The following is a 15,422-nucleotide window of genomic DNA, read 5'->3' as shown; positions in this document are numbered from 1 at the left end:
AAGAGTAGTAAAGTATTCGCTGAAACTGAGAATTATAGTATTTGCAAATGTAAAATCGTAATTTACATAAATGTTATAGTCGAGAACATTATGAATGTAAATATGCCTTCATCTATTCTCAGTCTTATAATGCCATTCGTTGTCCAGTGGGAGATGAAGAGTGATGTTGAGACTACTGTTTAACCTATTATAGCAGCCTAAAAAAAATTAAATAGCCTTGATGTAAATATGAGGTGGGAAAAGAGTATTCATCTCCATTAAGTGACATAAAAAAACATGGTAAGAATAACAGGCGGGTGGGTGTGCATTAAGCAGTGAAATCCCTAAATTCAGTCTCTAATTATAAGCGCAAGGACAATTGCCTCCCACGTACTTAAACTGTTATGGGTTTTTTCAGACAGAAAATATGCTTCACAGTTCTTCAGGCACAAAATTTGAATTTTCTTTTGCATTCTTTTTCACCTGGTGCATAACTCCTCCTCCTCTGTTAGTAAATGAGGACCTAATGCTAAAAAACCCCCAACCCTGAGTTGATTGTTTTCCTTGGTGAGATAGGTCCGTATGCATTTTTCTAGATGTCACATCTAAGCTGAGGAAGTTCTACCCATTTTATGGTGCCATTAAGGTATTGTGCCATTATGTTAAGAAAATTGGGCCAGTCCGTTTAGCCTTGATTTTTTGTTTCTTTTAATTTTTTCGTACTCATATTGCTGCTACGTTACCTAGACCTGTGGATGACCAGGTTTATGTTAATAAACCCATTGCATCACTTAGAGCACTGTTTCCTTGTTCCTAGACAATATATTTTGTTATGCCCTTATATCCCTTCTTCATATTACTTTTGTGTTAGATAAAGCCATTTTTTCATATTGAGTAACTGGAGAAAAGTGTGTGACCCAAAGAAACGTAAATGAGAATGGAGATGGTGTATAAAACTGTCCTTTAAAGTTAATTGTGTATTGCAATTTCTTTAATATTAACCTACTTTCAATGCAGGAGAGATCATTTTGATAATATAGTTGTCCTATTTTTGACATAATACAAGCTAAAGATTTAGTTCTTCTTTATCAAAATTGTTACTTCGTTTTGAGCTTGATATTTAAGATACAAAAGGAGATGCACTATGTCCCTAGCTAACCTGATGTAGTAATAAAGCTCTTGTCATATTTCTAGACTAAATTTGTCTAATTCTGCTCTTCAGTAATTGTGTCATCTTTTCCTTTTCTGTGCTTGATTAAAGAGTTATTGACTATCACATCATGTAGTGAGTTTTAGACCACAATCAAGTCATCTTTAATCTTGTCATAAATGAACTAAATATATTGATCTTAAATCTCTCTCCCCCACATAATAACAAGAAGGTTTTCCTGATTGCTAATAATTCTTGTAACTCTTTTCTGGGCCCTTTTAATTTCAACTTTCTTTTAAATTGAAAATACTGGGCTTGGATATGGTATTCTGGTAATACATATGTGCAGATAGTTTCAAGTCCTTAGTACAACCGTATATTTCCCTGTAATGCACCAAGGGATTGTTTTTAGCTTCTCAGCTACAGCAACATAGTAAGAGCAAAAAAGCAGTTGGTTATTTACTATGACTTGTAAGTTCTTCAGGGATTCGCTGCTTTCTAGGATGCAGTCCTCCATTTTATGTGACCTGACTTGTATGTTCTTAATGTAAATAAGTGAGAGTAATGTAAATTACAATCTTAGATCCAATTAATATATGCAGTTTATTGGAAGGATTTTTACTTATTTTAGTTAGGGCAGAGCTATAGCTTTTCTGACACTAGTGAAGAGTCAGTGAGGGGTTTTTATATGTATTTTGTGTGACTGATATTTTAGAAGAGACAATGAAAGAGACTTCACAAAGCATTAGAGCATTAATAGAGCCGAAAGAAGGCTTATAATATGTTTAGCTTTCACTGATGCCTAATGATAACAGCAAAGAAGCCCTCTTCTTAGAAGGCTGCTTTTAAGATCCAAGGGAACCATAGGAATTGTTAAGAATAATGGATAACATATCTTGGATTCATTTTTTAAAATTTATTTTAGGAATAAAAGCACAAAAATCCTGTCCTAATCTTGCTGTTTCATCTAGGTATGCTGCTTATTTAGCTTTTAGTAACTTGTAATTTAAGATCACAGTTATTAGGTGTATTTCTGCATTTTATATATCGCTCCCAGATGCTACAGTATTAGTTTTTATCACTGCATATTTTATGAAATGTCAGCCTTCTGTTGGCTGTTCACGCAGCATTGTTAGTGATCAAAGCCACAACATAAAGGAGAGGAATCTAAACAGTTGGCTTATCTTTGTCCTTCGTTGCGACACAATACCATAAAATTCCTTTACTATATAAAAGGCAAGCAAAGCTTCATGTAGCACACTCCGTAAAGGTGGACTTTTCATTAAACTCAACAGAGTAAATAATTTTTTTCGTGCAATTTTGTAAGGAAAGTAAAGTTTGCAATGATATCCTTTCCATTGGGAAAAAAAGTTTTTATCTTTTTCTTTTTAAAGCAAAATGTTATTTTTTGTATTAAATTTTTATATTCTAAGTCTGTTTAAACTTTTTGAAATGGTAGAAATGTGCCCTTTAGAGTAACCTGCATTATATATTTTGGAACTTTTCTGGGATAGAATTAGTCAAGACATATCGTTTTAAGAGTGATCAGTTGGAAAGATAATAGTTTTTGCATTATGAAATCTACTGTGAATATCAGGTATATTTGGCTTTTAGTTTGGTTTTGTATGTGTGAGATTATTTTGATTTTGTCTAAATTTCCAGTTACAAATATTACTACAGATATGAGTCAGACTTAATTTTTCTGCTTGCCTAAGTGAGCTGTGTTTCAGAACTGAATTAATAAAATAGGAAGAACTCTACAAGCTCTGAAGATATTCTATAGGAATAAAAATCTTGAATGATTTTGATCAGCTGTTGTGTATGCTCTGCACAGCAGTTGGTTCAATCAATTTTATGTTTTGGGATGGTTTTATTAAAATGAGCTGCTGCTTTCAGTAAATCATTGTAAAGATGCTAGCTTTGTATATGCTTTTTGGAGGGCCCGCAGCTTACCAGTGCAATGTCTCAGTATAAACATACTTTAGTCTGCTCACCAAGAGGCCAGGCTGAATTAGTGACCCCCTTACAATACAGAATATTTATCAGCACAAAACAGAATGTGAAAAAGGGAAATGCTAATCTAGTACGATTGTGATAGTGATTGAAATGGATAGTGGACAACAGTTAAAACTCTTAGAGCAGAAGTACTTCTATAATGGTGTGAAGTTCAAGGGTAGTCATGACAGTATATAAACTTTGGGAAGATATCTTTTAAAGAAAGGTATGATGCACAGGTTTTGTTACAGCGTGTTCTTCTTTCCAACTACTGGTATCATCATGCTTTTCAGTAATTTGTATGACTGTAGTGTGTGTGTACTCTCTTGCAGAGTGGGCTCATGTTTTGGTAGAACCCTCAGAGGGCTTTGAACAAACTGATAGTGGTATTTTGCTGAATCACCTTACTGTCTCTTCCAGCATCAGGAATTAAATAAAAACGAGTGAATGTGGCTATCTCATTTCAACTTATAATCAAGGTTTTCTTATTTCTTTCGTGATGTACTTTGCCTTTGGTGTGCACTCACCCAACTGACTAATTTTGGCAGCTTAATTTCACTTTACAGATTTTCGTATGTGCATATTCTTGCTATATTTTATAGCCTGGTCTTAGAGTTTGTGAATGTGTAACCTTATTTCTATAGAAAAAACTTTTTTTCTTTTTTTAAACCTGTTTACTGTTTTCACCTCTTCCTGTTGGTTGCAAAGAGAGCCTTCAGCAGGTGAATGAATGCAGTGTTTAGTTCAGCTTGCAGACAATGCTAGGAACAACAAAAGCAAAGATTTTTCTGCACCCTTGCTGATGAGGGCTGTTATCTTCAAATCTCTAACCTGAGTGTTATAAATGTAACTGACAGAGAAAATTGAGCCAAATTCATAGTCAGAAATTTCTTAATAAGATATAAATTGTTAGTTTGGACTTGATTCTCTGTTGATGAAAATTGTGTTTCTAAATTGTAGCTATACTCGTTTACACAAGGGGTATCATGGTGCTTTTACCTAAGGGATATAGTAGTCAAATTGCTGTTCTGCACTACAGAGAGGTGAAAGAAGGTGAGAAGTGCTTACAAAGAAAATTATGTGCAAGAAATGTTACACTGCAGCCACATATATAAGGACTCAAACCATGTTGGCCCCTTATTAGCAGTGTGCTAAATTATTTTGAAACATTGCATTTAGGACTTTTTTGAGACTGAATCTGTGGGCTGTGAGAACTAGCAAAGGGAGAAGTAAGTCAAGTTCCTAGAAAGCAGTCTTCAATATATCTTTTCTCTTAAATATGCAAATTAGTACTGATGATAGGCACAAAGGGAACCATGAGTGTTGGCTCACCTGCAAGAGTTAAGATACTTTCCTGATAATAATAGAACAATTCAGATTTTTCAGAAGTCTTAGTTCAGTGTTTATTAGTAAGAAAGAATGGTACAGGTGCTAAAGCCGTTTCTTTATGACTACAGAAATTCAAGCATTGCTTAAACAGCAGCTAGTAGAAGTTCTTCTAACTCAAGATTAAGCCGTATCATATAGAGTGCTGTCTTCCCCTGTTTTTTTCCCTGAAGACTTCCACTGAAGGGGAAGCAGTTCTGGATAACAAATTTCCTGTGTCGCTAGCAACTGAGAAAAACTACTGTGCTTTAAACTATCTTGACATTTTCATTGATAGCTACCATGATGATGCCTCCTTAATTTATAGTGAAAGTGTTGATATATGATGTAAGAAGGGTTGCAGTGATGCAATGATATTTGTGTGGCATCTAAGAAAATCATTACTGAAGTATTTTTTTTCTATGACTAAAAGTACAGATACAGCTGGAATTTGCAGTGATGCTACAAGGTGCTAGCTCATAAATATTTGCAAATTCGTATCTGACCCTAGCAAGCAGAGGAAGTGGTGACAGGAGGGAATGCAATCTGCTGTGTCTAAGGAATAGGAGATTGCTGGCAAAGCCTTATGGAAGCGAAAGGGGCAGGACTGGAAAGGGAGGGGTTTGGGGCTGGAGAAGAAACTGTCCAAAAACTCCATTAACTGTGTTACTAAAGAAGCAGCTTAGTCAGCCAGAAGAGGAGTTTGCAAAAAGGGTATGCTTTATAACTGGAGGAAGATTGTGAGATTAATGTTTTCCTTTTTTGTTTTCAATTTACTAATAAATCCAGTTTACCTTTCTTGCAAATATGCATTTACAAAGATCATAGGTAGGAACATCCTTTGCATTAAGAACATGCAAGAGTAAAGGAAGAGGCCCAGAAAGCTCCAGAGAGCTTCCAAGAATGTCAGTGCGGAGGATATCAACAGAATGCTGACGAAATATGATTTCAGAGATTTTGACTGTATTAAGTGTCTTATCTAGCTTATAGAAAGCATATTGCTAAGTTCTTCCACATAAATATTGGCAGACCTACATTTTGTTTTCATTTAAGTCCAGGATTGCTGTCCCAAAACTGGGTTGGGGGTTAGGTTTAGCTCAGTTGGTTAGAGCGTGGTGCTATTAATGTCAAGGTCGTGGGTTCAATCCCCATATGAGCCACTCGTTTGAGGGTTGGACTAGATGATCTCCAGAGGTCCCTTCCAACCTTACCAATTCTATAATTCTGTGATTCGTTTATCTGCTGCACCAGGATGACTACAGTAATCGCAGTTGTAAAATTGCAGCATTTATATATTCCTCAGGTGCACCAGGAAGTTTTGGGAGGTTGGACTAGATGATCTCCAGAGGTCCCTTCCAACCTTACTGATTCTGTGATCCGTGATCACTTTGTTTTAGTTGTGATATTAAAATGGGGCAAATTGCTGTTATGCATATATTAATGGAGAGGTCGTATTACTAATTTTTATTATGGCATAAACTGAGAGGGTTCCTATTTCAACTTGAAATTGGTTATTTTTAAAAGCAGATTTTTCAAAGAAATTTACCATGCCCAGCTTCTGATTTGGGAGCAAAAGGGAGGATTATACTCTTTATAGTAATTGAGAAGTGTGTCAGTTTAAAATATGTACGTGTCTGAGTGTGCAAAGAGGAGTAATGAGAAGAAAGATAAAAGCTTTCTACATATGATTTTATTTGTTCTGAGAAGTGGTGCCAAGCTCTCTTCAGTTAAAAAGCAGACCATTTAAGAGATGGAAGATATACCAAACTGCCTTTAAGGGCTTCTTATTAGATCATCTGCTGGTCGATGATATATTGTAACTAAAGGAACTGTGATTGCGATTGCCTTTCTAACTTTGCGCCTCGTGACATCTATAAGGAAAAGCTGCGGGGGGAAGATAGTTAAATCTACCAGTGGTAGGCACTGATTGTGTCTTCTGCTTACTGGTCAGTTCGCAAAGGAGAAATATATCTCTTTCTTTGTAATGGCTAAACTGGGCTGATCTCAGGAATACCTGAATCACAGAATGGTTGATGTTGGAAGGGACCTCTGGAGATCATCTAGTCCAAACCCCCTGCTCAAGCAAGGTCACTCAAAGCAAGTTGCACGGGATCGCGTCCAGATGGGTTTTGAATATCTCCAGAGAAGGAGACTCCACAAGCTCTCTGGGCAACCTGTTCCAGTGCTCGGTCACTTTCACAGTGAAGAAGTTTTTCCCCGTTTTCAGGTGGAACTTCCTGTGTTTCAGTTTGCGCCCATTGCCTCTTGACCTGTCACTTGGCTCTACTGGAAAGAGTCTGGCCCCATCCCCTTGACACCTTCACTTCAGGTATTTGTAGGCATTGATAAGATCCCCTCTCAGTCTGCTCTTCTCCAGGCTAAACAGGCCCAACTCTCGCAGCCGTTCCTTTTAAGAGAGATGCTCCAGTCCCCTAATCATCTTCGCGGCCTTGTGCTGGACTCTCTCCAGTAGCTCCATGTGTCTCTTGTAGCGGGGAGCCGAGAATGGGACACAGCACTGCAGAAGCGGTCTCACCAGGGCTGAGTAGAGGGGCAGGATCACCACCCTCGACCTGCTGGCAACACTTGTCCTAATGCAAGCCAAGATCCCATTGGCCTTGTCGGCCACAGGGGCCCTTTGCTGTCTCAACTTGTCGTCCACCAGCGCTCCCAGGTTGTTCTCTGCAGAGCTGCTTTCCAGCAGGTCAGCCTCCAGCCTGCAGAGGTGCCTGGTGTTTTTGCTCCCTAGGTGCAGGACCCTGCACTTGCCTTTGTTGAACTTCGTGAGGTTCCTCTCTGCCCAACTCTCCAGCCTGTCCAGATCTCTCTGAATGGCAGCACAGCCTTCTGGTGCATCTGCCACTCCTCCCAGTTTTGACTGGGCAAAATCACCAGCCGACTTGCTGAGGAGGCACTCTATCCCTTCATCCAGGTCACTGATGACTAAGTTGAGCAAGACTGGAGATAGTACTGACCCCTGGGGGACACTGCTTGGTACAGGCCTCCAAGTAGACGCTGCACCATTGATGACAACCCTCTGAGGTCTGCCTTTCAGACAGTTCTTGAGCCGCCTCACTGTGCACTCATCTAGCCCACAGTTCCTGAGCTTGCCTAGGACGATGTTCTGGGAGAGAGTGTCAAAAGCCTTGCTGAAGTCAAGGGAGACAACATCCACTGCTCTCCCCTCATCTCCCCAGCCAGTCATTCCATCCTAGAAGGCTCTCAGACTGATTAAGCATGATTTCCCCTTGGTGAACCCATGCTTACTCCTCCTGATGACCTTCATTTCTTCCACACGCTTAGAGATGACGTCCAGGATGAGGTGTTCCATCACCTATCCAGGAATGGAAGCGTGTAGTTTCCTGGGTCCTCTCTCTTGCCCTTTTTGAAGGCTGGAGTGACATTGGCTTTCTTCCAGTTCTCAGGCACCTCTCTTCTTCTGCATGACCTTTCAGAGATGATGGAGAGTGGCTTAGCAAGAACATTCGCTAGCTCCATCAGCACGCATGGGTGCATCCTGTCAGGATTTGTGGGTGTCAAGTTTGCCTAAATGATGTTAACCCAATCCTCCTTGAATGAGGGAAAGAGGGAAAGTTTTTCTTTCTCTGGACTTTCTCTCTTGTCTTCAGAGTCTGAGATTGGCAGTAAAGACTGAAGCAAAGAAGGGTTTCAGAACTCTGCCTTCTGTGTATCCTAACGGGCCTTATTCCTTTTTGCATCCCTGCATGCCCTGATGGTAAGACCAAGTGGTCTGTTCCATTTTCCACATTATGTGTACTTTCTTTTTCTGTTTGAGTTCTGCCAGGAGCTCCTTGCTTGTTCATGCAGGTTTTGTTTCCCCTTTGCTGGGCTTCTTACTCCATAGGGAGGCACCGTTCTTGAGCCTGCAGAAAGTGATGCTTGAATATTAACCAGCTCTCTTGGACTCCCCCTTTCTAGGGCCCTTACCGTGGGATTCCTCCAAGTAACTCCCTGAAGAGGCCAAAGTTTGCACTCCTGAAGTCCAGGTTTGGGATCCTACTTATTGTACTGCTTTTTCTGTGCAGGATCCACCATCTCATGGTCACTGCAGCAAAGGCTGCCCCCCAGCCTTCACATCTCCAACCAGTCCTTCTTTGTTTGTTAGGACAAGGTCCAGCACACCTCTCCTTGTTGGCTCTTCCACCACCTGTGTCAAAAAGTTATCATCGGTGCTCTGCAGGAGCCTCCTGGGTTGTTTATGCCTAGCTATGTTGTCCTTTCAGCAGATATCAGGGTGCTTGAAGTCCCCCACGAGAACCAGGGCCCATGATTGTGAGACTACTTCCAGCTGTCTGTAGGTGGCTTCATCGACTTCATCTTCCTGATCAGGTGGCCTGTTCAGCATGAGAGGCTTTTCAGACCTAAGAGGGCACAAACAGGCCTGTTCAAGTTTTGATGGACAAGTCAAGTAGTCTATAGGTATGAGCAGACTTCTGCCACAAATACCAAAACAGATGTACCTTGGCAGGTACAAAAACTGTAACATTATCCTGTTTCGTTCTCCACCCCTTATTTTGCTTGACATTGTGTTATGTTAAATTCATACAGATATACATGATGTACAGCAAAAGCAGTGTTTATGTAGAATATGTCCAAAAAAGCATGGCATGTGCTTTTATTGCTCTTCCTTTAAGATATGTGGCAGCAGTTCTCCATTTCATCATTGAAATAAAAATATTAGCGTTATAAAAAAAAGGCAACTGATGAACATTTCTAATATATGCAAAAAGGGAGATGACAAGATGGTAGGAGAAAGAGAGAATGAGACATATTCACAGTTCTGAGGCCTGCTGAGGAAGAACATGATTGTGTAAACATAGACTGTTTTCTCCCCTAGGTTCTGTAAATGTGAAGGGATACATTTTATCTACTCCCCCTCAGCGTTTTAAATTCTTAACATAACTTTAGCAATATGGTACTGGGTTAAGAATACAATGTAATAACGATATTTACTTTTATTATTCTGTTTTCTGATCTGATTCTTATAGAGCTGACTTTTAGTGCTTTGTAATGTCCAAAATCAAATGAGTATTTGAAGCATTGGAAATGAGGAATTTTAAAAAAATAAACTGTGTCATCTTATAGCACTAAAATCTGACTTGTACCAGCTCAGAGTTATACTCTGTACTTTTACATACAAGCTGAAATTATTTAGAGATGCCAAAATTTTGGAGCCTAAGCTCTTCCTTGACTTAATGTCTTGGGCAGGGAAGGAGGTCATTACCATTCTGTGGCTAATGCATGACAAGGCTATGTTTTTTGGGAAAGTCCCTTTATTTTTATATTATAGCCCATTTCAGCACTGCTTTTTTTTTCTTCTTCTTCTTTTAGGTAAGTCTGAAATTTTGTTTACTACTTATCCAATACTCCTTCAACCAAATTTTATGCATCATCTATGCTGAGCACCCCACAGGAGCACATGACTTATGAAAGGGACAAAATCAGCAGAAAAATAGGTGGTCTGAGCATTTATGCGTTAAATATGCATGTTAATTAGAAAAAATTAGAAAAATATGAAAACAGATGTTACATAAATTATTTTAGTCTCAGGATAGTAGTAACTTATACACTGACAATAACTTTTATACGTGCATATGTATGTGTGTGTCTGTTTCTGTATTTCGGAACATTTATGCAACTCCTACGTGGATAGTGCTAGAAAAATAACTTTTCGTTTAGGTAGACTTTAGAATTCCACCTATACTCATGAGTATTTCTGTCCTAGGTTGTAATGTCTATGGAGCTGCTGTAAGCAAGCTCCTGAAAAAGACACTGCTAATGGAATAGGTGAGTATTTTACACAACTGACTTCAAATGTATGGAAAGCATTTTTTCTGCGTATTGATGTGCTACTTAGAAGGCTAAAATCTTAAAAATACATCTGCAGTCATGCTCTTTATTTTCTCACATACTCTATTTTTCACTCTTTTAGTTCTCCTATCTCCTCTGTGGTAGAAAAACCCTTTCCTAAGGCCTGTTAGAGAGTAGCCCAGCAACAGCAGCTAAAATGTTGAGAATGTGTTAACAGAAGACAGAATTTTATAAGTGGATATTCATGCTAGAATTCATCTGCTCTTGGTACAGTTGTTTTGTCATTTTATAGAAAAGACACTTCTGAGTGACAACCAATTTTCTGAATATAAATTCTGATATAATTTGAATAATTACATAATTTCTGTCCACGTAAATAAACAGACATATGTGCAATTTGTATTCTAATTAACAACCATGAGAGTCTGAAAAGTTAACTTCTCAGAAAATGAAGGCAATCCAACATACTGTAAGAGGAAATGTTGAAAAATAAAGACCTCTAGTCCTCTGTAAATTTTCAGACTATTATTGCAGTACAGCACTCTATTCTTCTAGCTTGATAGCTTTCATATTCTTTGAAACCTTGTAACTTTATGTTTTGTGGATTGTTTTTCTTTATTTTTGTAAAATCCAACATGTTGAGTAGGAAGATAAAAGGCTGCAAGAAGTAGACAATGCATTCTGGAAGAAGAGGGATAACAATATTTCTAGCAGATTGTTAGTATTGAAGAGTTTTTAAAATAGTGTTCAGGGTATGCAATTGCTATTCTAGCAGATGCATTATGTTAGTAAATGTATGAGAATATGGTACTATATGAAAATGAATTACAGAAAACTATTAAGAAATCTTATTTATGTCTTGAAGAAGAAATATATTACCATAAATCCTACTTTATACCAATAAATTGTGTTGCCTACACAGAATTACTTAAGAAAAAAAAAATCAGTGTTGTGTTAATGCTTTAGTGTACATGTATTCATTCACATTGCGAGAGAATCGGATCGCATGAAGAGAAAAAGGAATTGTATGAAAAGAAGCAGAATTGTCTAACTACATATCTTGAATTTTCAGGAAAAAAATCGGAAACTTTGATATTCTATATCAAGCCCATATCACTGATGACTTTTAAGGCCTAGTTTGAGCTTCCTTATTTCTCTCTTAGATGTTGTCACCTTTTCTTTGCTATTTCTGCTTTTTTTTTTTTTTTTTTTTTTTTTTTTTTTTTTTTTGCCAACAGGCCATCTTCAATTTCCGTGTCATTTCCTTGAGAACTCAATTCCATATGGCAGCATGCACAGATGATTCCCTTCCATTAGATTTTTTTTTTATATTGTTACTTTCCTGAGCAGACAATAGTATAAGAGAAGATCTCAACCTTTTGATTCCAAACATGTTAGGATCTCTCCATGCCTGGGTTCTCTCCATTGTCTAGGTTTTTTTTGTAGCCAGGTGGACTAAACCTTTAGGCAGAATACCTTCATGCTCTTACAATTGCTGAATATAACAAAGTAATCATGGAAAAATCATAATTCCAGCACAAGATACTGTCATCCCTTAATGGTGTAGTGGTGGAAGGGAATGATAGGTCCATATTCAGGCAGCCTTTTGGTTTAAGAGTGGGTGTATGCAATTGAAGGGCCTTTCCACAAGTATTATAAACCCCTATGATTTTGCTTCTGTGAAAGGCGTGACTGCTGTAGTTCTTGTTTGGCCACAGATGGTAGTGAAAGTCCTTTCCCGCCAGAAAAGGACGATTCCTTCAGCTAGCGTTCACCCTTCTTCTCTGGTCTGGTAACCCTCCTCCTCAGATTCAAGAAGAGCAATTTTTAAAGAAATTTGGAGAGAGCAGCTGTTTTGCTGTTGAAAATAGCATCCTCACACAGTTAGAACCAGACTTTCCAGGCATCTCTGGTTTTATTTAGGTATCAATAAATAATAATAAAAAACAATTGTGAAAGTGGTGGAAGAAATTGATGATTTGCCACCTTGTTTGTAAATTAAATGCCTTATGTTAAGCCTGTGATTCCTAATAGTGCCATTGGTTTCAATCTGTGTTGGTTACTGTGTGGATGTAGTTAGAATTGGGCATTTGTGTTCTGATTTGGTCTTCTGACTCTTTGGATCTACAGCAAAGCATATGGATCATTACTGATAAAAAAGCTTGCATTTCAGCTTCCTCTGAATCATTCCTTTTCTGTTTAATCAGATAACTGTGTTGTTTTCTTAAGATATTAGGAGGATGAAAAGTATGTATCAAATAGTTCACTTGAGATGCCTGGCTTTTTTGACTGTCCAGGCCAGAATTTAGTGATCATATCCATTTTTTGCAGAACTGCAAGGAATGTGTACACATAGTGCATTACATTAGATTCTTGGAGTACTGCAGCCACCAACTGCATCTGTCTACCTGTGGATCAAGAAATGAGATCTTTAAATATCACTTAGTTTTTCTGCAGGTCATTTCTGATAATTTAAGAAAAAACGGATAAGTATTAGTTTTGTCTTCATGTGAGGCCTATAGATGGAAGTGATAAAGTGTTCAAAAAGTCAAAAGATGTGAGAAATAATGCTAATGAAATGTTTCAGCTTTCAAACTTTTCTGTAATGCTATTTTTGTTGTAAATCATGGTATGAACAAAACGTGAAAGTATATGTTGTGCGAAAACTTTCTTGATTCAATTTATGACTCTTTGAATAGCTCAATAACAGAAAACGTTAATTTCCTTCCCACTCTTCATTCATACTGTTTCAGTGTTTCCTACAATGAATTATAAAAGCTTCGTGCATCTGGAGAGCCAAACTGGTTTTGCCAAAATGATGTGTACTTCAGACTTTTCACATTATTAAATGAGATTGTGACCACTATAACTTGAAACACTTGAGAGAAAAAAAAATAATATTTACATTTATATTTGTTTATATACACACATATTATATATATTTACAGACATACGTATATGTGTATGTGTGAATGTTCTCACAAGTAAGTTGTATTAATAAAGATAATATTGCTTATTGTTTGTTTCGTGTTTGTATTTCAGGCAGTTCCTTTCTATGGATTTTCATCCTACCCTCATTTATAAATCTCAAGATGCCTCCCAGCTGAGCCTATTAATTAGTGTGGTCATATTTAATAGGATATCCATATATATTAGCATGGCTAGTATTTTTATATAGGGTCTTTCTCTCTCATTCACTTCTTCAGAAGAATCATGAGTTTGTAAGTATACGCTTCCATCTGGCAATATAAGAGGAGGCATAATTGAAGGAATGTTCCTTGCATTTGAAACAGAAGGCAATGAGAATTTTGGCTATATCTTAGTTTCTGTTGTGATTTTTCCCCCCCTGGTTTCTGACTGCCTTTTGAGAGATCCGTCTGGTGTATGAAGAAAGTCTCACTTGTCGTAGAAAATTCCGCTTTGTCTAAAGAGATGTGTAGGTGAGCACAGGTGTCATTCGGTGGCATTAGATGTAATACCTGTCACATTCAGTGAAGATAAGTATGGAGACCTTGAATTTAATTCCTGTTGAAAAAGATAAACCTTATTGTAGTCTATGTTGCTGAAAAGATGCTCTTAAGCATTCTGTACTGGTTAGTGCTTCCAAAGAGCTAATAATACTTCCAGAGAGATGGGCATGACATGGCTACAGTCCATGTGGAAGCTGATGGATGTTAAACATACCTCACATGAGAGGCCTTACTGTGAGACAGACTCAGAATATGTGAGGATGGTAGGAGATTTATTTTTAGGAGCTAATATGTGTATGTATCTTAAATTAAGCTTTTTGCCAAGTATTTTTCCCTTAACATTTGTAGTGATTTTGTTTCCGTATCCCTTCTTCAGGGGAGTAGGAATAGGTGTGCTAGAGTGTCTTGGTGTTTCTTTTGTGTGCAAGTACATTCCTACATAAGTTATGTATGATAGGGAAAGGAAGGGCAAATAAATGATATGGAATGCTTAAAGGAAACTGATGAAACTTACTGATTGAAACTAATTCCTATGGAGCTGATTCTGTAGTCTTGGAGCAGACCAGAGGGAAAACATAGAGGAAAATTGCAGTTATTGTAAAAAGTTCCCTCATGTCAGAGGAAAAAGATTGCTAAGAACAATCTTATCTTGAAATTTGCAGATATTCTGAGGCTTAACCCATGTATATCCAGGGCTGAGAAAAAAAGAGACTGAGAAACTCTTTAGCTCTTGTTTATGGGAAGTGGGTACATGAAAGCTCAGGGCGATCTTAGTGCATTTCCAGTAGTGAGTAGCGTTTCTGAGGAGACATGCTGGAACATTTGTTTCACCGGGAATATTGGAAACAATGAAGGCTCTGTACTCAGGTCCAATGCATTCTGAATTCCTTCTGGAATGATAAATAATGGGGATTGCATTCCTCAGGACAGTCTCTCTTAGTTAAAAGGAAATGGTTTAAAAAAAAGAAAATGTGTATTGGTACTGCAGTCTGGAAGTCCAGCATTGAGTACTCCCTGAAAAAGGGATATAAGTGACCACGTTGGGATTGTTGCAGCTGATGACTGACTATCATTCAGCATCAGTGCACACACTTTTTTTTTTGGATTGCTGAAAAAATATTTGGCAGAACTTTTCAGGAAATTTGATTTTGAAAAATATATTTGAAATGGATTGAGCACCAGGTTATATATTCCTTGTTTCTCTGAACCTTTAATATTCTGCTGACTAGCCCAGCAGAAGGGAAAGTTATTGCAGTAGTTACACAGCAAGTGAAAGATGGATGGAGATAGTTAAAAATGTTTCTCTTGCTATAGGCAACATAGAGTAAGCATTACATAGGCAGATACATCAGACCCTGCATTTCAAAGACTTTCTTTAATATACACTAGCTTGCCAGTGCATACTTACAACAAGAAATTTTACAGAGAAATACGTTGCATCTTTAATAATAAAAAAAAAAAGTTAAATATACAGAATAAGATCTGCTGTCTTATGACATAAATGCTAGCCATATGCAAAGCAAAATCTTATTCCATATTCATAGAGTACTTGGGTTGCTTTGGGAACCATAACTCTTCAGTATTCTGATTTTTAGGGATCCCCTGCATTTATGTTGTACAGTGAATATGGA

The 15,422-nt window shown here is 37.7% G+C and overlaps 1 protein-coding gene and 1 non-coding gene across 12 annotated transcripts in view; both read left to right on the top strand.

The window, feature by feature from the left end:
• The window catches only part of TBC1D5 (TBC1 domain family member 5), a 322,054-nt gene that overhangs the window by 69,105 nt on the left and 237,527 nt on the right, over positions 1-15,422 (top strand). For 5 of the 11 annotated variants that reach the window (XM_062569297.1, XM_062569299.1, XM_062569302.1 and 2 more), the window contains one exon: positions 10,236-10,297. The exons of 5 other annotated variants lie outside the window; for them this stretch is intronic. The gene's annotated coding sequence lies outside the window, so the exon portion shown is untranslated. Of the gene's footprint in view, positions 1-6,700; positions 6,717-10,235; positions 10,298-15,422 lie in introns of those variants that run through there. One more of the 11 variants, XM_062569304.1, reaches the window with a different exon arrangement.
• On the top strand, positions 5,579-5,649 carry TRNAN-AUU (transfer RNA asparagine (anticodon AUU)). Its single transcript has one exon. It is a non-coding gene; the product is annotated as a tRNA-Asn (tRNA).

Source organism: Rhea pennata, chromosome 2 (assembly GCF_028389875.1).
Source record: "Rhea pennata isolate bPtePen1 chromosome 2, bPtePen1.pri, whole genome shotgun sequence".
NCBI lineage: Eukaryota > Metazoa > Chordata > Aves > Rheiformes > Rheidae > Rhea > Rhea pennata.
Note: the sequence above shows the minus strand (reverse complement) of the source record. Positions and strands in the feature narration are given on the sequence as shown.